The sequence below is a fragment of the Dromaius novaehollandiae genome, chromosome 23 (genome assembly GCF_036370855.1).
Source record: "Dromaius novaehollandiae isolate bDroNov1 chromosome 23, bDroNov1.hap1, whole genome shotgun sequence".
Taxonomy (NCBI): Eukaryota; Metazoa; Chordata; class Aves; order Casuariiformes; family Dromaiidae; genus Dromaius; species Dromaius novaehollandiae.
This window is the reverse complement of record NC_088120.1, coordinates 6,946,810-6,967,795: the sequence shown is the minus strand read 5'-3', so window position 1 is coordinate 6,967,795 and position 20,986 is coordinate 6,946,810. Positions and strand designations below refer to the sequence as shown.

Below are 20,986 nucleotides of genomic sequence, written 5' to 3'. Positions count from 1 at the left end.
ATGAGGAATTGTCTCTTACTGACTTCCTTAAAGCCATTTAAATCTCAGGAATCTGAATATACTCCTTCTTGTGGTGCTTGTTCTGGTGCTCCCAGTGTTGACTTGTTTTTGATTATCAGCTGTGCTGAGATACGGAGGTGAGAGGCACTGACCCAGCTGCAGCCTGTTGTCACACTGTTTGAGTTTCTTTGTTTGCTGATGACTGTATGCGCTTTCCACGTTGCACTGGGGAAGGGCTGGGGGAGGGAGGACTAATTTTCTCCAAAGACAGGCTTTTAATGCTATTAGTCAAAGGAACAAGCTTCATCCCTTAACTGAATGAATTGCTTGTGTGAAATAACATGAAGCATCAGTGGCTAAGATATGAAAATTGGTAGCGGTCCAAATAAGTTCTCCCTCTGCTGAATCCTGGAAATAGGTTTTTTTTTTTTGAATTTATTTGCTAGCAACAGTAATGTGAGGAGGAGAGAATGGATAAACAGATTGTTAACTTTATTCTTTTGTGTTTGTGCTTTTGGCATGCTGATTACAAAACACGGTGAAGAATTGCTTACCTAACAGCTGCATGGTGAAGTTCGGGAGTCGGGATGGGCAATGCATTATCCTGAACTAATCGAGGATGTCTGCTGGATGTCAGGGGGCAGAGTAAGGTGCATACTGATGAGGTCAGATTCTGCAAGCCTGGCACTTCCCTGGCTCCTATGCTGAACTCCTGGTCTAACGATTCCAGCTGCGTGGCTTTTGAAACAGATTGGTGAAGATCATTAGATTTTAGTAAATTCCAATGGCACTTAAACTAGAGGATTTGAACCTTTTTCATTTTGCAGGCTTCAAAAAGCTTCTGCTGAAAGGCTGGACCCCTTTGCAGAGAGCTTAGCTACTGGCACCCCCTTACCTTTAGTTACCTAATCCATAGAAATGAAGCCTTAATTAGAGATCTGTTGCCATAGATTTAGATGTCTAAAATCAATGAAGATTAATCCCACCATTGATTTTAAAGCTGAGGCAGCTCTTATGGGCTTCCTTCATTGCCTGTCTTACCCTTACCCGGGGGAGCGGTGAATCTCTGAAGGTACCAGCTTTTCTCCATTGGGCTGGTCACTGTAGACACTTCTCTTAGACAATTAGCTTTTAAGGACACAAGCAACAAAAACTTGGCCTAAGTCCTACTAAGGAGTCTTGATTTGTAGACTTGGATCAAGGTGTGAGAGGCATTATCTTGTTTGGTGCCTGTGCAGCATTTAGCACCAGGGCCTGCTCGGGCTGTTGGTGGTGTAAACATGATACTGTGGTGCCAAAAGTCAGGAGCAAAAAGTAATGAGGGTCTAGCTAGACGTAGCCCTGGGGTGGGAGGTTAGGATCCCAGGCCACAGCACTCTGACCTGCACTGATGCCTCAGTAGATTTCCAGAAGTTGTGCTCATGGTGGTGAAACTTCCACTGGTGTTTATGGAAGGGGGGGGAAGCCAAAGGTCACCTTCAAAGAATTTGAGCTTTGGACAAAGCTTCCGACTGTGTCTAAGCCAATTTTAAGGGGACTTTGGCATCTACTGTACTTGCACGCCTTTGTGAAGGTTGTATTCTCTTGTCTAATTCACTTCTCCCACTTAGGAAGTCAAATCAGTAATTTCTGCGTAGCCCAGTGGGGTTCACTGGTCGAGGTGAGGGCCAGCCAGCGGTTACAGCAGTGCTGCTCGAAATGTCGTTTCTGTCAATATTACTTCTGTCTTGGCAGGAGCTCTCCTGCAGATGCACAAAAGTGCTGATGCCAGTACGTTATTGATTGCTCTGATCTCCAAAGCTGTCTCATAGTTTTTGCTGATGTAGTGTCCCATCAAGACCTGCAGGAAGAGGGTTGCAGGTTCGGCTGTTACCGACGTGCCTTTTGCACCCCAGTGCGGACTGGGCTTCGGTGGGTTTGTGCTGGGACAGAAGTGGACTCAGGGGCTTTAGCTTGGTCTCTGCTCGCTGAATAGGCTGCTTCAGGTTCCTCAGGAATGCATTTTAAAGCTCTTCTACTGCAGTGTTTACAATGAAAATCTGGTTGGACTCAGAATTTCAATTACTCGTGTGTTACCTTGGTTTTCTTTGTCAGCCGGGACCTATGAGAGGATGATAATTACTGAAAGCAAAGTGATGGGCCAACTGACCTGTGCTAGCAAGGTTGGTGTTTTATTGTTGGGGATTTTAAGTGTATTCTGTCTCTTGCAAACCAGATGTGATTTACTGCTAGCTAGGAAACGGCAGAAGCAGGAAAGGGCCTGTTAAGTCCATTTGGGTTTGCTCCCTTGTGAGGATGGTTGCACGGTGCCAAAAGAGAGAACAAATGGAGAAGTCTTTTTCACTCAAACATTTTTTATTAGCGGGCAAGAAGTGGCATATTCCCTGTAGGGTCACTGAAAATTCATTTACCTTGTATTGAGAGTCGAATTAGTGTTTACATCCTGCTTCCAGCTTGGACTGTATCCCATTCCTACTGGCTATGGATCAGGGCCATGGATGAGCAAGGTCACCGAATGTTTCATCTTGTACTTCGCAATCAATATTTAACGTAGAGCCTCACAATTATTGACAAAAAAAAAGCCAGGGAGATTGCAGACATGTTTAAACGTGGTTTCTCTTGGCTCGGCTGCACCTTTTTAGAATGCACCATCGACCTTTGGGTGGGATTGTTGGATGAGTGCTGTCGGGCTCTCCTGGCTTGTGCTATTTTACAGCAGTTTTGAAATTAGCTATGGCTTTAGGCCATCTGGCTTTTCTGTTACCTGCTCAGCACAAAGTGAAGAAAGTTAATGGAGGGCCAGTACTGACAGTGCAGGAAACTTGAGGAAAATTCATCCCTGCTAACTCAGTGTGACACCAAAGACTACAAGAAATGTTTTTTTGCCGTAAACTTATTGCTGCTGTATTATTCCATTTCTTTTGTTTCATAAATATTGGATTTTTTTCCCTGAATCTGAGGATGGATAGGATTTGCAGGAAGGGAAGTCTGGATTGGAAAACTTTGCTCATGCATGGGCTGCTCAGTTGCTGTTGCTGACATCTGAATTCTGGCTGGCTCCTTCTGCACCTCGCCCAGTGAGGGCTGTTATTTTAATGCACTAAGAAAGTATCCAGCTTTTCTGTGGGTTATTGGTGGGCTCAGATAGCATGCATCTGGTGGAGAGAAAGCAGAGAATTTTTAGGACTAACATTAAGTAAGTCTTTTAAGGTGTCTTGAGCATGGTTGCGGAGCGTGCAGTTCAGTTACCAACAGTAAAAAGCTGTCAATAAGGTAGGAGAGAACCTGTGTGAACCCATCAGGTTTGGAAAGTAGAATGAGGGAGTGCTGGGAGACCATTGCTTCTCCAAAATCAATTTGACAGTGGTGATTACGTTAATCAAGTGCTATTTCTCATGTGCTTTTAGCTTCAAAATGAAGCCTTCAATTTGCATTCTAATGGCCAAGTTGTGTCTACCCATCAACTTGTCTGAGTACAGGGAAAATAATGATGTTTGGGTGGGTAGGAGGCCTGGTTTAGCTCCCAGCTGTGTTGCTGACTTGCTGTTTGATGTCAGGCAAGTCACTTTTTCCTGTACCTGTTTCATCTGTCTCTATCCTCTCTAAGATTACGTGCGCTTAATGAGGGCGTAGGCATGCTCTTGTTCATAGCTAGAGGGAAATATTAATGCATCTCAGCCTTAAGGGCCGTAATTAGCAGCCAGGTTATACTGGTTTGGGTCTCATCGTTGTACATGTTTTATAGTGTGTAGATGGGGCCTTTAGTAAGTAGAATATGAATAACAGAGGGAAGCATTTGTGTCCCTAGCATGTGTATGATGGGCAAGTCCAGCGACACAGATGGCTATTCCTGCTGTGGTCTGGGTGAATCAGCAGCGTCGAAGCAGTCACTTCTTAATTTGCACTGTGCCCCGTGTTTTGTGAACATGCGTTAGAAGTTTTAGCTCTGCATTTTTTCTGATTTGAACATTTGACCAGGTTTTGCACTGGATTTTTCTGCCCGTGGATCTCATTTTCTGGTTAAGTTTCTTTGCCGAGGAGGATTTTTCAGAGCTTTCCTAATGTGATAGGGACAAGTTTACCCTGATTCTTCTGTTGAATTAGTGTTACTCTTGGAAAGCGGTATTTTATAGAGCTGCTGTGCTGCATTTCAATGTGGAAAGGAAGGTGGGGGGAGAAACTAGCAGAAATCTGTTTTGCCTTTAATATAAAACTGTAAGGGTGATGCTCTTGCATGGAGAGAGCAGCAGTCCTTGCATAAACAGTGGATATATTAACATTTCTAACTAGTAAATTTATGGATAATCTCTTCTTTTGAAGGATTTATTCTTATTTGAGAGCATTAGTCTCTGGGAAAATTAAACCTCTTTTAAATCCACTTTGCAGTTCAGGCTGTGGACTGGGAACTGCTGGTAAGCCATGCCATCCTCCTGCCTTCCTGCAGGCTTGATTGGAAATGCCCTATGGAGAGCCACAGCTGGGCCAGAGGCATCTGCAATTTCATTTTAGGTGTTTTGTCTTGCTGTGCCAAAGTGGACTTGGAAACTGCTTGCTCTGTAGCAAGTGCATACAACATTGAGTACTTGCACAAAAAAAAAGAAAAGACAAACAAAACCCCCCAAACAACCCATAAAACCAAACCCAAAATGCAAAAAAGGTGTTAAATGTGACCTTGTGAAGTGTCATGGTACAGCTACCAGTCACACAACACTGCAGTTTGGGCAGGTGATGTTAGGAGGGGGAGCTGTGCTAAGCCCTGCTGTGGTCAACGCGTCGGTCTGAACGCCGGCGTTGGGCGCTTCCTTGGTTGCTGAGCTGTACCTTCGCTTCAGGTAGTTGATTCATGGCCGTGCATATTTAATCAGCGTTTCTATAGCAGGGAAATCTTTAACGAGAGGGTGGAGTGTGCTTTCAGTTCACTGCGGTATTTTTTTTGAGAAGTTTATGGCCCATTCATTAATGTATTCTGCTGATCAGAGTCATTTTTATAGAAGAGTAATTTTGAAGGATATTCTGCACTCGCAGTGCACATAATGAGTACTGAGACAATTCGAGCCTTTTTTAGTAATTAGCGTGAGCATTAGTTTATTGCTTGAGGCTTTTGTACAGTGCTGCTTGGCCGCATTGCTAAGTAAATGCGAAGAGTAGGAATCCTGCTGCTGGTGTGGGGTGTTTGGTGTACTGCCTTTTGATTATCAGGTGGGATAGTGGAACTACCTGATCGTATACGGGCAGACCACGTTGATGTGTCCTCATGCACTCTCCACAAACCGTTCCTTCGGGCTTTGATGTTGTGCAGTCGCTTCTGTTGGTTCATAAGTTACTGGGACGTGTGTCAGAAGTGCTATTTGACCATGTCTTACTGGAAACTCATTCTTAAATATTCCCAAGGTGGCTTTTTGCAGAGGCTACTTGAACCTTCATTTTTAATGTCAGTAGCAAGGGTTTTGATTTGCATAACCAAGATGTCTGTGGTGGATGATATCTCTGTCTTTAAAGCCACAAGTCATCTTGCTCTTTAATGTCTTGTCAAAATACAGTGCCTTGCTGAACTTGGAGCACATAGCGTTGATCATGAAGTGCATTAGCCGAATGTCTTCGGGGGCAGCAATTCTGGGATGGCAGGTCATGCTAATAGCGAGCTGGTCTTCAACGACACCACCTCCAAAGTTGATGTTAGAAGATGTTCTGGAGAGAGCATGACAGTCGGTGCTGCTGTTTGCCTGCGCACCTCAGTCCACTCCATCCTTATGGCCCTTTTGAGCCTGAATGCTTTAGAAGCAAATAAAACTTTCTAGCCCAAAATTCAGATTGGGAAAGGGCATGTGCCTTGCTTCTGACAGTGTGGGCAGCTGAAGTAGGAGGCTATTGGGGATAGATTTGGTATCTGCATTAAACCGTGTGCTTCCGAGGGAGAATTTGTCCATTCTCAAGAGCTTTGACAGGGAAGTGCTGGGTAAATAGCATTGAGCTTAATTTACTGTGTTCGGGGTCCCCCAGCAGCCGACTGACTCTTACCCGTGTCCCCAGAATGACTCACTGTGTTGGTTTAAGCTGATGCTGCTCAAAAACGCCTGTAAAGCAGTTGGGAATTTGGTGTGTGAGGAGGTGGGTGGTGCATGTGAGCACCCTGCTCTCCCCTGTCCAGGGCTATTAGTCTTGCAGTTAATGACAACGAGCTTCTGTGTCATCGTGGGTGTCCATTCCACACTCGTCCCTTGTGGCTGGATATGCAGAGAAGCACTTTAAGGGCCCTTTCCCCATAAACCTTTTGTCACCCACCTTGCTAAGGTTAGTGACCAGATGTGGCCACTGTCCTCCTCCCCCTTGCTCTGCCCTTGGGCTTTCCTTTTCCTTTCCTTGCTCTGTCCCCTTTTTTAGTGGGTTATATGGAAACTTTGCAGGTAATGTGGAAGCCCTGGTTTATTTTGCCTTCCCTGTTACACTGTTGCAGGGAGGAACCTTTTTTTTTTTTTTTTTTTCTTTAAAGTATGTCAGCCTTTGTCTTCAAAGAAACTTGAGTTGAAAGGCGGAAGTTCCTGGAAGCTGTTCCTGCGCGGTGCTCAGTCCCGGCACGCTGGCGGGGACGGGCAGAGTTGGCTCTCGGGCAGCACAGGCCAGTTGCAGCTCTGCTTCTGGGCTCCTGGGGGAATGATTAACCATGCTGGGAATCCAGTGCTCTTGATAGCCGGCGTGCCCGTGTTTTAAATGCAAGTGTACTGTAGATGGCCAGATAGGCTGACCAGGGCATAGGCACCGCAAGGAGGAGAGGAGGGAAGGAGAATTTACCTTCTCGGTGCTTTTGGTGCTCGGTCTGCCCTGCAAAGCATGACATTGATTACTGCTTGCACTGATTTTCTGTCTTGGCAATGCTGGTAGCAAGTATCTGAATAATCAGAAGTGTTTCTGGTGGCCAGGCGCTCTGTTTGCGTATGCAAAACCTGCAGCCTCACTGCTGCCGAGAACGCAGACCTGTCATAAATCCCTGCAGCGTCCGGGATCGCGCTGCTGGGACGGGCCCTGCAGCAGTGAGCGGGGCCCGAGGCTGGCTCCTATTTCAGCATTTTATTGCCTACTCTCAGGGCTATCACTTCCTCTGCAAAGGGGTTATTTCCTTCCTGAAACGTGATATTGAATGGGAGGAAGGTGAGCAAGAAAGTGAAAATCTGTAGTTGTCTGTGGTAATGACTGAGCCGCTGCGTTTTAAATTTAGTCGCAGTCCCTGTTGCCATCTGGGGGCATCTGGAGCAGGTAGTATCTCGGTCCGCAGCAGCCAGGTTTTGAGCCCCGATCTGCGGGTTTGGAGGCAGGGGTGCCTGGAGTCAGACAGGGTGTGTGTTTTAGTGGATTGCAAGTTTAATTGGCCTGCATGCGAGTTTAAGCTGTTTTTGTGGCTGGAGGATTATTGATTTATGTTGTGATCCCTTAACAAAACAGTTGTTCTTGTGGAGACAGTCTTTGCCATTGGGCTTTGTGTCTCTGGCCTCCGAAGTACAAAGACTTTGCTGGGAGTGCGGCGGGTGCCTGTTGTGCCCATCTGTCTGCGTTGGCCGGAGGAGAGCTGGAATTTGGAAGTGCTCTCGCGGTTGTGCCGGAAGCAGGTGGCTTTTCATTGCAGGGATTTCAGCGTATTGTTTCTCCCGGTCTAGGCTGGGGTAGGGTTTTGTTGCTGGCTGCTATTCCAAGAAAACGGGAGGACCAGGGGGAGAAAGGGTGGAACTGGTTGAGCTGGAATTCCCAGGTCACCTCTGGCCTTGGGTCCTGCTTGGGAAGCGATTTCAAAACCTGGGGCTGGCGAGTGTCAGTGGATTGGGATCTCGTGGCGTTTCAGGTCTTTGCTGTTACACGTATCGGAGGAGTCTGATATTTTTGCAGCAGAGATCTCAAATCAAGGTATAAATGTGTGTAAACAAGTTCTGTTTTGTCAAAATCTTCGGTACTCAGAGGGTGTCTAGACTTATCTGCTCTCGGCTTGGTGATCTAAGTGGCTCCAACAGCATGCAAAGAGATAAGCGTGGCACCTCCTCTTGGTGTGCTTGCTGCAGAAAAGGAGCAGGCGGGATTTCAAGATGAGTCACATCAGATTTTTCAAGCCTGGTTGTGGTGACTGGTGTCCTGGGCTTGATGCCTCCCATCTTGATCTTATCCCTTCTCTGTGACAGAGCAAACCATGCTCTCTTCAGGGTTAGACCTCTGGTTTGGGTTGCAGCTGTATAAACACCTAAAAATGCTGTTGCTGCTGAGAAGAGGTCCCATGCATCTGCTCCCTTACGCGCAAACAAGTGCTTGTGGGCCATGTGACAAATGAGTCGGGGACCTGAGCTGGATTAAAACTAGCTGTTTCTTCACCAGGCTGGTTTTGACTGGGGTCAGCTGCTTGGTGAGGTTCCTGATGCCCGTGGAGAGGAAGGCAGGAGGAGCAGCTCTGCGAGTCGCCAAGCGTATATGAAAATACCGCTTCCATTAGTGTCTGTGTGAGGCACGTGGGGGTTTGCGTGATGTTTCTCCTGCCTGTTTGGTGATGCCTGCGTGCCCTCGCCTGATTGCCACCACTGAACTGCCCTCCTGTGTTGCTCCCTTGCGGAAGGTTTCAGGTTTGGGTATTTCTCCAGTTCTGTTTTCAGCTGGAAAATGCGTTAACAGTTCAAATGAACCTGAAAGAGCTGCGACGCTGCAGGCGTGGAAGAGCTAAGCTGGATGTCGCGGGGTTCACACTGGTACAAGGGATGCTTCCTCAGGCCTGTTGATTTTTGTTGGAAGCCTGCTCTTTCCTTGGGCTGACACAGGTGGATGGTCAAAAAGCTTATTTTGCCCCCAAATTCACTAGTACTTTCTCTCTCTGCAAGACTGAATTTGGGTTGCTTTGGCTTTTACTGTGGTGAGCTTGCTTTGCTGCAAACACAGGTGTGGGATATAAAGACCTTTTTAGTTTGTCCTATGGTAGAAGCTACCTGGAGCTTGACTCTACAGCAAGATGGTTAATATCTTGTTGTGGCATTGAAAACCTAACCTGAGACTAAAAGGAAGTCTGCTTTGTGTTGGGGAACCAGCTGGAAAAAGCAGCTGCTTTGTTTCCTTTGGCTGCTGAACTTGGGATGGAGCTAGGAGAGTGTTATGGGCTGGTGGTCTGGGAGCAAGTTGCTGTTGCAGAGCAGTTATAACTCCATCCTTGTGCTGCCTTTCCCTGGAGCTTCCTCCCCCATCCAGAGGGACGGGAGAGGTTGCAGAGGTGCAGTTACAGATTTCAGCACATAATCCTAAATTTACAGCAATGGTGCAAATTAGCTGCAGGGGCTCAGCTAACCAGCAGTATCTGCATGCTCATTCTTAGGCTTTATTGATGTGAGAGTACAAACCTGTTGGCTTAAATCTCAACAAAAGCTGCTGTAGCTGGTGTTCATTTGGGTGCCTGTGTTTTACGGCGCACCATATCCTGGCGTAGCTGCTTATTGCAGTTATCCAGCTGGTGTCTTGGAGTTGTGCATCCAAACACTGGATCGTTTTTGCACACCTCTGTGAATTGGAGTGTTTGCTGTATGGAGTTATTTAGGATGTCTCCGCTTATAGGCAAACCCTAAAGCTGGTTGACAAATCACTGTGGTCTCAAGCATATCGCTTCTAATTCAGTGACTTGTGTCGGAGAGGAAGGGATACCTCCAGCTCTGAAGGTTGTTGTGGGTGGTCATGATCTGGCAGAGGAGGTCTAAGCAGACCAGTTGTTCCAGGGTCAGCTTGGATCAAGCTTCAATTCTTCTTTACAAGAAAATAGCTATTTCTCTATACCTTTTGGTACTGCAGAACTGAGTTTCCCTTTAATAAACCTGTCCCCACGGGTCTGTGTAATCTCTGCAAATGCAAACCCTTCGTTTGGACATCTTGCTCTGAGGTGCCCTTTAGAGCAGCTTAGCTTAATGTTTGGAAACGAGAAGCGATGGTGTGCGGGGTGTCTAAATGCTGCAAAGTGGGCGAGGTGGGAGGGCTGGGTCCGAGCTGCTTGTCTCACGTAGCAGAGCCGTGCAGCAGGTCTGCTGAACCTGTGCCCGCGGGTGTGCGTTGAGTTGCAGCGTGCGTGTTGGAGACGACTGTCATCGGTGGCAAGGTGGTGGTTTTGTTCCTTAGAAGGGCATGGTATTGCGGGGTGGGCATGGCGAGCCGCCGAGCTGGGGAGCTTTTGGGGCCATGTCAGACAGCGTGGAGCGCGGGAGGCGAGGGGGCATGGGTCGTGCCAAGCGTCTCTGTAGCCAGCTCTCCTTAAAATGGAATATTTTGCTGTGTTACCTTCTAGAGAACTGAACCAAGACGTGCTTTTTGCAGGACTGATACCAGCTTTCGTTTAAAATGAGCGCGTTTCCCAGCTGCAGGTAAGGACACAGTCCTATAGTGTGATTTCAATGTATTTTTACACTTCCAGAAATTGTGGTCAGTTTATACGTGTGGTTGCGTGATGCGTTTAGTTTTTAACTCATGGAGTTTACCTGTAGTTGTCTTTGAAGTCTTAGATGTATATATAGTAAAGTGCTTTTTGTTTATTCTAGTTTATATGTCTCAGTATTGATTTAGGTCCAGCTAGAGAAAACATTTCTTGATGTCTCTTCCATATTGCATTTTTTGAATAAGCGATGCATTCCTCTCCGTTATTTCACATGTTTTTATGCCTTAGTTGCTCTGATTCCTAGGAGCCTTCTCGTTTAAAACTCGTTGGGAGTGCTGGCGGAGGTGGAGGTGCTCTTTTAACCATTCCTCCCGCCGGCGCCTATCGAAGGTCTTGTTTGCTGAGCAAACCGGCAGGCTCGGCTGCTTGGTAGCTGTGCTGGGGAGTGTGGGGGGGGGTCACGGAGCCTTTTTTAGCGAACCCGCTCTGATGTCCAAGGACGCAGTGTTTGAGCGGAACAAAAAGGCTGTTGAAGAATCTGGCGTACGAGAGGGGTCACCAGAAAGCCATAGTTCAAGCTGCTCGTTTTTAAGGAATTTTTTTTCTTATATGTTTGGATCTTAACTGATATTCTTCTGAGGCGCCTCATGTGCTCTTAGTGATATTAAACTACGAATCACCTTGTGAGGTGTATATAATTTTGGCTTAGCTCGTAGGTGGATTTATTCAAGGTCATCCAGAGTCAAGCGATCTGAGGGAACGGCCCAGGTGTGCTGGTGCCCAGAGCCGGGCTGCGGGTCTGGATGCTGCTGCCTGGGGCAGGGGTGCTGGGCGGACGTGTGTGCGGGAGCCGGCGCTTGTGCGCGGGAGCTCGCTGTGCCGGGCACACCGAGAGCAGAGAGCTTGTACACCCCGTCTGCAGACGCTTCCTCAGCCGGCTGCTTCTGTGCCTCGAAAACTTGTTTGAGACGCTTGATGCTTTCTTCTTTCATATCCTCTCTGGTGACTGATGTGCTGTGTCCCTGCTGAAATTCATTGCTCTCACTTAATTTTGCACCGCTGATAGAAGAGCAGTTTTTGCTGGATGGACCAGATCCGGGCTTACTCGCTTGGACCAGATCGTCTTGCCCGCCTGCAGGGCACGATGCTCAATTTGCTCATTCAGTTGGGTGTTTTGCTAGCCCTTGTTATGGTGGAAGGTGCTTTTGTGGTTGAAAAGAAGCCACGATAGTTTGTTGAGCTCTTAGTGCAGCTGAGTGTGTTGGCTAGAAATTCTCATTTCTGAGCTGGGAGCCTGGGTTGGGGCAGTGGCAGTGAGAGCGGGCTGGAATAAAAAATCCCTGTTCGTGCTGGAGCTTCAGGAGATCGTAGCTGCCTTTTGTGCAGCGGTTTCATGATTATCATCTGCAATGGTGGTGGGAATGTATCGGTCCAAAGCCTTCAACGTGTCTGAAAGAGTGGCTGTGCTCTAATTAGCAGTGGTATTGATCCCTTCCTCAGACTGCTCGGAAGAGCGGTGTTTGGCACGTCTTTTCCCTGAGATTAGATTCAAACGAGGGTATGCTGTGCCTGGCGTTGCTGTAGCAAGCATGATCCTCGTGTAAACAGTGCTACTGCTTCATAAATCTAGTGCACAGCAGTGAGAAATACAAATGAATTTTTTTAAAGGAAGCATTCTCATTCAGAAACTTTATGGGCTATTTTTTCATGTCTGTTTTCTTAGTTATGGCTAGGACACCTTTTTATAAAAGCTGGAGTTGTAAGAGCCAACAATAAATTGGGGGGGGGCTTCTTTAAGGAAATTTGATATCTTAAACTCAGAAGTAATTAGAAAGTATTGCAATGAGATTGGGAAGGAAAGATAAGGCTACAGCTGAATTACACACTCTACCTGAACTCCTTACTGGTTTGGCAAAGCACTGAACCAAGTGATGAAATTTAAACCCCAGCGCGCTCTTTAGCACATAGTTTTCTGCATAGCTGTCTACGCGGCGAGCAGTTTCCAAGCACTGAAGTAGAGCCTGGAAAAATTAAGGTTCCTTTAGACGCAATTACGTGAATCCAGTGCATCCGTTTGGAAGGTAGGAATAATAATAGTTGGGCTGTTTCTGCTTAAAGAGTGTTGACTCTACTTTAAATTGATAAAGATGCCTATGCAGCACAGCTCTCCTGCATTTTACCTTTTATTTAAAGAAGTGAGACCATTGTGTTGTCTTTCAATATGGGATTTGATGAAGGGGGCCTGTTTCGTGTACTTGTCCGTGCCCCAGTTGCAGCGTGGGGTTTAATCGGGCCGTGCGTGCCCTGCCGCTTGCTTAGCCGGGAAGCAGGCAGGCACGCGGCGGCGGGAGGAAGGTGCGAGCTGCCTTGGGAAAGGCCCAGATGGTCCGACTGCAAATTCAGCTTTAGCGAATGCCCAGCGGCAGGTCTGATTACCGACTCGGCCGCTGCCGGCTCTCAGAGTTCAGGTGAGCTGCTTGGGAATGGGACGTGCCTCTCGGGGTTGAGTTACTCTGCCTTGCTGGGATCTCGGTGCTTTGTTTTCCTCCCTGACAAGATACAGGACTCTGATAATTGCTGCAGAGTATCAAACTTCAGCTTTGCTTCCTGCGTGTCCACCGTGCTCTCTGCCCAGGCTGCATCTGTGCTGTCTGGGGAGAAAAGGTAGGTAGCCAGTCCAGCTTAGGTTGCTGCCTCCAGAAAGAAAATCACGGTTTCGTTGTGGCAGCTACCAAGACTTGGTGAGCGTGTCCTGCCTGGACAGAAGAAAAACCTGAGAAGTCTTGTAAGTGAGGAGAGCTGATGCTTGGGGTCAGCTATATTCATCCTCACGGAGGTTGGTAACACATGGTTTAGGGGGGCTGTTTGCTCTCTCCTCCCCCCGGGGTCGTGCAGGGCTGGCGGCCTCGCTGCCGGGCGTTAAGCATCATTGGACTGCAGCAAACCACAATCAACGCTTTAAAATGAATTTGTCTAATCCGTGTTGCTTTTTATAAAGATGCAAAGAGCAGCGCTTCACAAGCTGTCTTTGCAATGGCTGAGAGTAGGAACGGTCTCGTTTCGGTGAGGAAATGGTGGTTGTGAATGAAATCGTCTCCCCAGTCGTAATTACAGGGGCTTTACCGCAGCATTAAACGTGCACCCGGCTGCTTTGTTTTCATTGAAAGCTTGACGAAAATGGAAACCACGAGACTAAGGCAAAGGTGGTTTGTATGTTACCCCAGAAGCCAGAGGTAAATAAGTAACCCTTTTATTATGTGCCTTTTGGGTGTGCGTTATAATGTAACGCCAAAGCAGATTATATATAGCGCAGATGATGTGTGCAGCCCGCAGTCCTCAATTGCAGGCTGGTAACGGTAGGCCAAGGACGGTCGTGTAGCTGGAGGGTTTTGTTGCTGCTGCATCCAAACAAGCTCACTCCTAGGTTTCCTGGCAGACAACCGCAGGCAGAGGAATGAGTTTTTCAGTAGCGTTTGCCAGCTGAAACTGGATTTTGGCTGCGTGCAGCTTCTGGAGCTCCTGACGAGCTGTAAAAGCAGTGCGCTCTGCTTCAAAACCGTGGGCATCACCTGAAGCAGCAGAGCCCTTCCGGGGAATCAGCACCGTTTGCGGTGGGAGCCCAGACCTGAGGAATGTGGTGGTTATTTCAGATTCCTCTTTTGTGGCAGAGGTGCGAGATGCTTCGTTGGTCTCTGTACACATTAACAAAGCAGGGCGGAACTAATAAAATTGGGGAAAATGTCGTTTCGCATGCAGAGTGCAAGTTGGCAGGTGCATTAGCTCTGTTGTGGCATCTGCTTGCTTTGCTCTGTGCTGTTGGATCTCGGTTCCAGGCAAGCTGTCCCGCGCTTTCAGCCCGCTGCGGTTTCATTCACCCAGGAGCTAGGAATCCTGTGGCTTCCAACTGTGTCCCCAGCCCTCTAAGGACAGAGCTGCTTAGTGCTTTTTAAAGTGGATTGAAATTCCCTGGGAGGTGCGGGGCGAGGAGGAACTGCTGCGCGAGCTGGGACGTATTGCTCACGCGGGGATTTTGGTTTCTGGCGAGCCCTGTTGTGCTGGAATCTGCTATGCGGGAAGACGCGGTGGAAACACGCCGGTTCCCGGGTTGAAACGCATGGGGTGCTGCGGGGAGGAGGCTGGGCTTTCGCGGGAGCTCCCAGCTGCCCTGTGGCCGCTTTGGAAAGGGAGACCCTCTCCAGCCACGTATTTGCCCCATTTCCTTCCTTCCTTCCTTCGGAAAAGCTGCTGTTAGTGGATTTTTTGAAACCATGCAACATGCTGCATCAGGGAAAGAGCTGGGATGAGCTGAACCCTTTCCCCGGTGGCCGGCATTTCGGGTGGCTTACGGCGGTTAGGCCTGAAGCCTGCCTTTGGGTTTGAAAGTGAAATGCTAAATGTTTAATAAGTTGCATGTTGTGGCTCATGTAGATCTGTAGTCTTTAGAAAAAGGCATCTCAAGACTTTCTGCTCTTCTGAATATTCGCAGGTCTGAGGGATGGGGACCACGCTGCTGAACGCCTTCCCCTTATACTAGTACAGCCCTCTCGGAAAGGTGAGTCGGACTGTAGCTGTTTCCTGATCTCCTGTGTTTCTTGTTACTGCCCTCACTAACTTACGCACAGCTCGCTCTGGTGCAGAGTTTGGGCTGGGGTCTGGGTTTCGGGGGGGCTCCTGGCCACGGCAGCTCGCTGCAGCGCTGCTCGGTGAGGCTCGCGAGCAATGATACAGCTGCCGATCTGGGACTCCTGGAGTTGAGGGTTGGATTTGTGAATTCATGCGCTTTGGAAAGAGGGAGAAATAGCACAGCCTAGATTTGGGGCAAATGAGCTACGCTTGAAATATTTAGTTGTTGGTCTTTGCTTGCAGTACACTGAAGCAGCCGCTGGCAGGCTGCTGGAGCTGGGTCGTTTCCTTAAGCTTCACTGTGCAAAAACGAGTTGGGTGGTAGGATAACAGTGTTCCTCTGTGCAAGTGACTATAAATACATCACTCTTCTCGTCTTCCTCTTCTTTTGGCATGCCCAAATTTTTCAAGGTAGTGGCAAAATGTGTCGATTGTGGGTTTTTTTCAGTTTACTGATTTATTAACGCTTGCATTTTGGTGATTCTTGTGTGCTGATAGATTAACTGGTGTGTTTTGGTTTTGTGGATGACCAGAACATCTTATAAATATTCTGGGTTTAATGATATCAAGCTTGGCCCCCGGCTTTTTTTAAATCTCAGCTCTGGGTTGCTTTTAGTCCTCGTGCCTGATCTCTGCAGATGGGCTGCTCTCGTTTGTTCCATGTTATAATTTAATGTTCACCTTCCTTTAATTTATTGAAAAGACTTTTGCAAAGCAGCTCTTGTGGTGTGGGGAGCTCTTGTTTGAGTGCTGTGGTTCGTGTTAGGTGTTAGGCCTTCTCGGGGAGGAAGCCAGAACCTCATCTTCCATGAAGCTTTTCCATGCCGAAGCCTGTGTCGCTAAGTGTTGGGTGGACACGTAGCTGATAAACTGGAGTTTTGAGGGGATGGGACACTAAATACCCGTTGCATACAGACGTGTGGTGACCTGCAGGTGATGAATAAATCTGTCAAGCCTTCCTGGGAGAAACTTCCACTTCAACTCAACAGTAGAGGTAAATCTAAAGTTTTATAGTTTAGCTGTCAGTCAGGAGTTCAGAGCCAAAATAGTCTCTCGTTCTTGGAGATTTAGGGCTTGCATTTTTGGGGGGTTCATCAAGGAATAGCCACGCCTTGCTACGTCCCTTCGGATGCTCCTATTCCTGTATAAGCTTCCAGAGTGAAGGTGCTTATTTAGGAACAAGAACATCTGCTCTCTGCACTAATCAGCCCTGCTGCTTTAATTTTACACTCTGTCTTTATCAGGAAGATAATTTTGGTAAAGGCAAGCCCTTCAGCTGCCTCAAGGACGGTGAGTAGGGAAGCTGGTTTGCTATTTTCGTCCTGCAGGTTTTCTCCTGCGTGCGTCCACACCTCCGGGGTAGCTGATCGGCTGCCAAAAGGTCTGGAGGCAAATCCTAACGTGCTGATAGCTCCCGGTGACAAACGCTGTTTCTATTTAGCTGTCTTAGAAGTAACCCTGTACCCTGCTTTCCTATAGGCTGTTGGCTTTTTTATTTAGGGTTTGGTAAATACAACTCATTCAGTGAACCGAAACACCTGGGAAGGCTGTAGGTGGCTTTTTTGAGCATTTGCATGATGCGTTTCAGGTAGAGCTATGAGAAATGTTTGCTGCGTGCTTGGCTTGTTAGCTGAGCGAGCGCCCCGGGGGCTGCGGGGCAGTCCTGTGCGAGGTATCCCCTTCTAGCAGGTGAAGGATTACGTGTTTTGAAGTGCTTTACAAAAGAAGTTAATCCCCCATTAGAGAGGGGGGAAACTGAGGCACAGATAGACGAAGGTCCCAGCTGCCTGTGCTGCTCCGTGACGGAGCCGCAGTGGAAGCGGGTCCGGAGTCCCGCCGCAATACTCTGCGCAGCGCGTCGATGAGCATCTCTGAAGTTTACCCTGTGCAGGTATTGAAGGAAACCCGCTGGCCTCGCGCGTCGTGTGGCCACGGAGGATGCAGCTGCCTTCCCTTTCGGGATCCACCTAGGTAATGTTAGATTACTGTGCCACCCACAGGCAGCTGCCACGCTGCTCAAAAACGCTGCTTGCTATTTGCATGGGAAGGCAGCTCTCGAGTGTTACATCCGTGATGAAAAGCCGCCGGTTTCATTTATAGCAATAACTATAGTATTTAGATTTCCCAAACCTAGTTATTCTAGTATTCTGTCTAAATTGTGTTTCTAGCTGTTATATGTCTGGATTTTCCCCGTTTCCATGGGATATGCTTGTCGCTTCTTCCACAAGATGCTCTCCTTGTGCTGAGCAGCTGCTGTATCTCTCCGCAGTGGTGGTTGCTCTTCAACAGGTGAAGCAACCCCAGCCGCATTTTGGTTTGAAGTGTGGGATCCTTCTGAAGGCAGAGAAACCACGGGACTGTCAGTTATGGTGCACCCCCTTCTCTGCTGTGCTGCCACACTAGGCTTCGAGAAGAACTTGGTTTAATCTGTGTCACTTTGTTGAAAGTGGATATTGTGATGTACCTCCAGGACGCGGAGGAGCTGGCCTCTCCCTTGCTCTGTGCGTGATTAGTTTGGAGCAAACTGGGTCAGTGGAGGCTGCTTGGAGAATTTTGAAACCAGCGTGCCCGTTTGTAGCAAATGATCTTGAAACCGTGGTAATTGAAGGACTTGAGCAAAACAAGGCTTGCATGTAGAGTTAATTTGTTGTTAGACTGTCAGGAAGACAAGCTTTTTAGCTTCTACTGATCTCCGGGAAGAGCTCGTGTATCTGCAAGCATATCTGTTCTCCCATCTGTAGTGCTTCGTCCAATAAGAGTTTAACTCTACCTTCATACCTTGTCTTATAATTTATAGTAGTGCACTTGGCATCGTTCATCTATTTTAGTTTTTTGCCCGCATGCAGAAACTGTCTACGAGAAGAATTTCCCTTGCGATATTTAAACACTCATCTGTACACCCGTGCGAAAACCTGCCCTTTGGGAGAATGGTTCTGTGCTGCTCGCTTATTCTGCTTTGGAGAACAGAATTTTAATATTGTTTACTATGCTCTTAATCTTACGGCTGGCAGATAAATTGAGTTATTTCAGCCCTTCCCCTAAGGACTTCATGGTGCTTCATGGACAGCATACCCATAGCATTAGGTGGAGTTATCTCAGCTTTGCAAAAATCCGCTCATCTGTTTTCCTGGAGTGAGTAATTGATTGGCCTGAGAATAAAATGTTGATTCTTCACCGCTTTTATAAAAAGGGCTGGACCTGCAGAGCTGCTGGTGCAGTTGGTGCTTCCTTTGAGCCCAGCCTTGCTGAAATGTGTGCAGCTGGGCTTGACGCAGCGAGGCAAGTTATTCTGGCTTTGGTAAACCGCCCGAGTGAAATTTGGCAAGCGGGGCTCAGGTCTCGGCCTCCCCAGATGCCCTGTGCGATGAGGAGCAGGCTGCTCGTTGCCTAGCCCTGGTTTCCCCGCTAGCTGTATTCCCGTCCTCCGCTTTGCTCTCGTTTGCATCCCTTGCAGGCGGGAGCAGCCTCTCACTGCGCTTGTTGGTCATCTGCTCCAGCAGGGACCTGCTCTGCAGCAGGACTCCTGCGTGATCCTATAGTCCAAATAACTTCAAAACCGGTGGTGCAAAGCAAAGGAATGCACTAGCATAATGCACTAATATTATTTATTGACTGAAAGTGTTAGTAGCATCACATTGGGTCAAAATAAAATATCTTTGGGGAGGTTGTCAACTGATTTTGGTTTTGTTTTATGGATATTTTTGGCATTGGGGTGCTGCCTACCTACCTCACGCCACGTGAGCGCTATGCAGTGCTCTGCAGCAATGTAATACCTTGTTCCTCAAACTACTAGATGTTTGTTAATGCTTTTTCTTTGCTCTAATGGATATACTTTGTGTCATAAGAGCATCCTTGCTCTCCTCCATGTGCTTTTTCCCCGAGACAGCCTCAGGTTTTGTCCCCTTCCAGCGGGAGCCCCGTGGTGGCTGCCCAGTCGCTGTCCCCTCCGTCCCCGGCTGGTGATTTATGGCCTTGGCAGCCTGGAGACGAGCTCCCCGTGCCCAGGCAATGCTGCTGCGAGGCACCGCGCCGGAGGAACCTGCCGCTTCTGCCTGCCAGCGTTGTCAGTTCTGTCGCTTAGCCGAGGAAAAATCGACCGGCTCTGCTTTAGCTGGGCTCAACTTAATTTTTTGAAAGAAGCTGTTTAGCTTTAGTGTAGAAGACGATGCAGTCGGCAATTGGAAACCCTTAACGCGTCGTGCTGAGGGGCTCTGGGTGAGGGATGCTGCGTGGGAGGACTCGAGCAAGTAGGTCAGCTGGCAGCCAGTAAAACTCAGAGTTGAGCTACGTGGTTGGAAAAGGTTGGAAAAACCCGTGGCGCCTCGGTGTGTAGCTTCACGGTGAGTTAGCGCTTGGCGCTGTCCTCGCCAGCCCATGATGTGTCCCTCCGAAAGCGGCTGCTTTTCACCTGGGTCAGCGCTCGCTGCTCACCGCGCAGCTGGGTGAGCGCTGGTGCCGGGAGGGAGGTGGGGACGAGCACGGGAGGAGCCCCGGAGCCTGGACTTTGGTCCGTTCAAGCTGCCGTGGGACCGCACCCTGGAAGGATGCGGCCCGGCTACGCAAACAGGCAGAGCCAGGAGGGATGAAATTCCCTGCTTCGGCAGAGAGTGTGTTAAAACTGAAGGAAAGGGATAGTGAATAGTGCAGAAAATGCTACAGCGCCGCAGGGACCCAGTCATTTTCTATTGCGTGTGAATTAGCTGCCTAGCTGGAGAAAAGCCATCCCCTTGCTGCGGAGGGTTCAGAAGCGGGTCAAAGGAGCAGGAATATATTCGTAAATTGGTATGACGAGCTGGAAAAAAAACGAGCCAAGTGTTCAAACTAACAAGCCAGGCGAAGGCGGCGCTTGTGCTCGCTGCGGCGGCGAGGGGCAGGCAGCGGCACGGCGAAGCGGCGTGCCCCAAAGCGCTGCGGGAGCTGTGCTTTGCCGGGATTGCACGGCATTCCACAGGCCGAGAGTAAATTTGAGGATGCCCCAGCGCTAGGAGAGCATGGATATTCAGGGTGTGTTGTGCTAAAGGAAATGCAAAATCCCAGTTTTCTCAGGCTTGCTGCTGGCTTCGGGGAGGAGGGAAGCACCTGCAGCAGGGATAAAAGTCAGGTTTGTTGCATGGGGCAGGTTATCTTGAACCGCTGCAGATTACAGCTCCCAAATGAGCCAGTCCTGGTTAATCCGGCAGTGGGATGTGCCCTAGTTAACCCGTCACTTCAGCAAGCGGACGCCTGGTTTCTCGGTACAGGCGGAGATGCACAGTCCTGCTTTGGCATCCTCGTGGACGTGCCAGGAGTCTGGAAGGATCCGTCCTCACCTGGGCTGCCAGCGGTGGTGGCAGGCTGTGACAGCCGTCCCCGGCGGAGGTCCGGCGAGTGGCCGGTGCGGCAGGCAGGATTCGTATTCCAGGCACACGGACACCCCTTGCTACGTGCAAAGCTCAGCGCAGCCTGTGCGGGAATGCCCTTGAAAGGCAAATTGAACTGAACTCCCCGCTGGGTTTTGAGGGAGTAGGAGAGTGGCTATCAACTATGCTGAGGTTAAAGTAGATTTTGAGATGTCTATTTTGGTTTCTCTTCTGCTTTCCCTTCTCAGAAAGGGCTTGCTGAAAGCGCGGGCAGGGGGACTTGACCTGCAGATGCCCTGTGCGCTGGAGCGGCTGCGAACTGAGGGTTTGGATTTGCGTGAAGACGCCGAGTTGATACCGAGACTAGTAAAACCCTTCAAGGGTGCTCCTAAAAGCAGGTGCTCCTGCTTTTGATGTGTAGCAGTCATTCTAGTTTCTGTAAATAGTGTCCTCAGTGATGCAGTATGTAGAAGAGGCGTATCGCATGGATATGCCAGATCACGCATCTGTAGCGTGTATAAATGTTAGTTGTATTTTAAGTGTTAGTGGATCAAGCTGGAGGAATTCTTGAGATGTTTCTCAAGTAGCTTCAGGATTATTTGCCTCTGAAAGGAAGACCATCCGATGCACTTGGGTGACCAGCTTGCTGCCC

At 48.6% G+C, this 20,986-nt stretch overlaps 1 protein-coding gene across 5 annotated transcripts in view; it reads left to right on the top strand.

The window, feature by feature from the left end:
- The window catches only part of PHACTR4 (phosphatase and actin regulator 4), a 70,228-nt gene that overhangs the window by 3,756 nt on the left and 45,486 nt on the right, over nucleotides 1–20,986 (top strand). For 2 of the 5 annotated variants that reach the window (XM_064524982.1, XM_064524986.1), the window contains exon 2: nucleotides 14,859–14,924. The exons of 1 other annotated variant lie outside the window; for it this stretch is intronic. The gene's annotated coding sequence lies outside the window, so the exon portion shown is untranslated. Of the gene's footprint in view, nucleotides 1–10,285; nucleotides 10,362–14,858; nucleotides 14,925–20,986 lie in introns of all 5 variants that reach the window. 2 more of the 5 variants (XM_064524983.1, XM_064524985.1) reach the window with 2 other exon arrangements.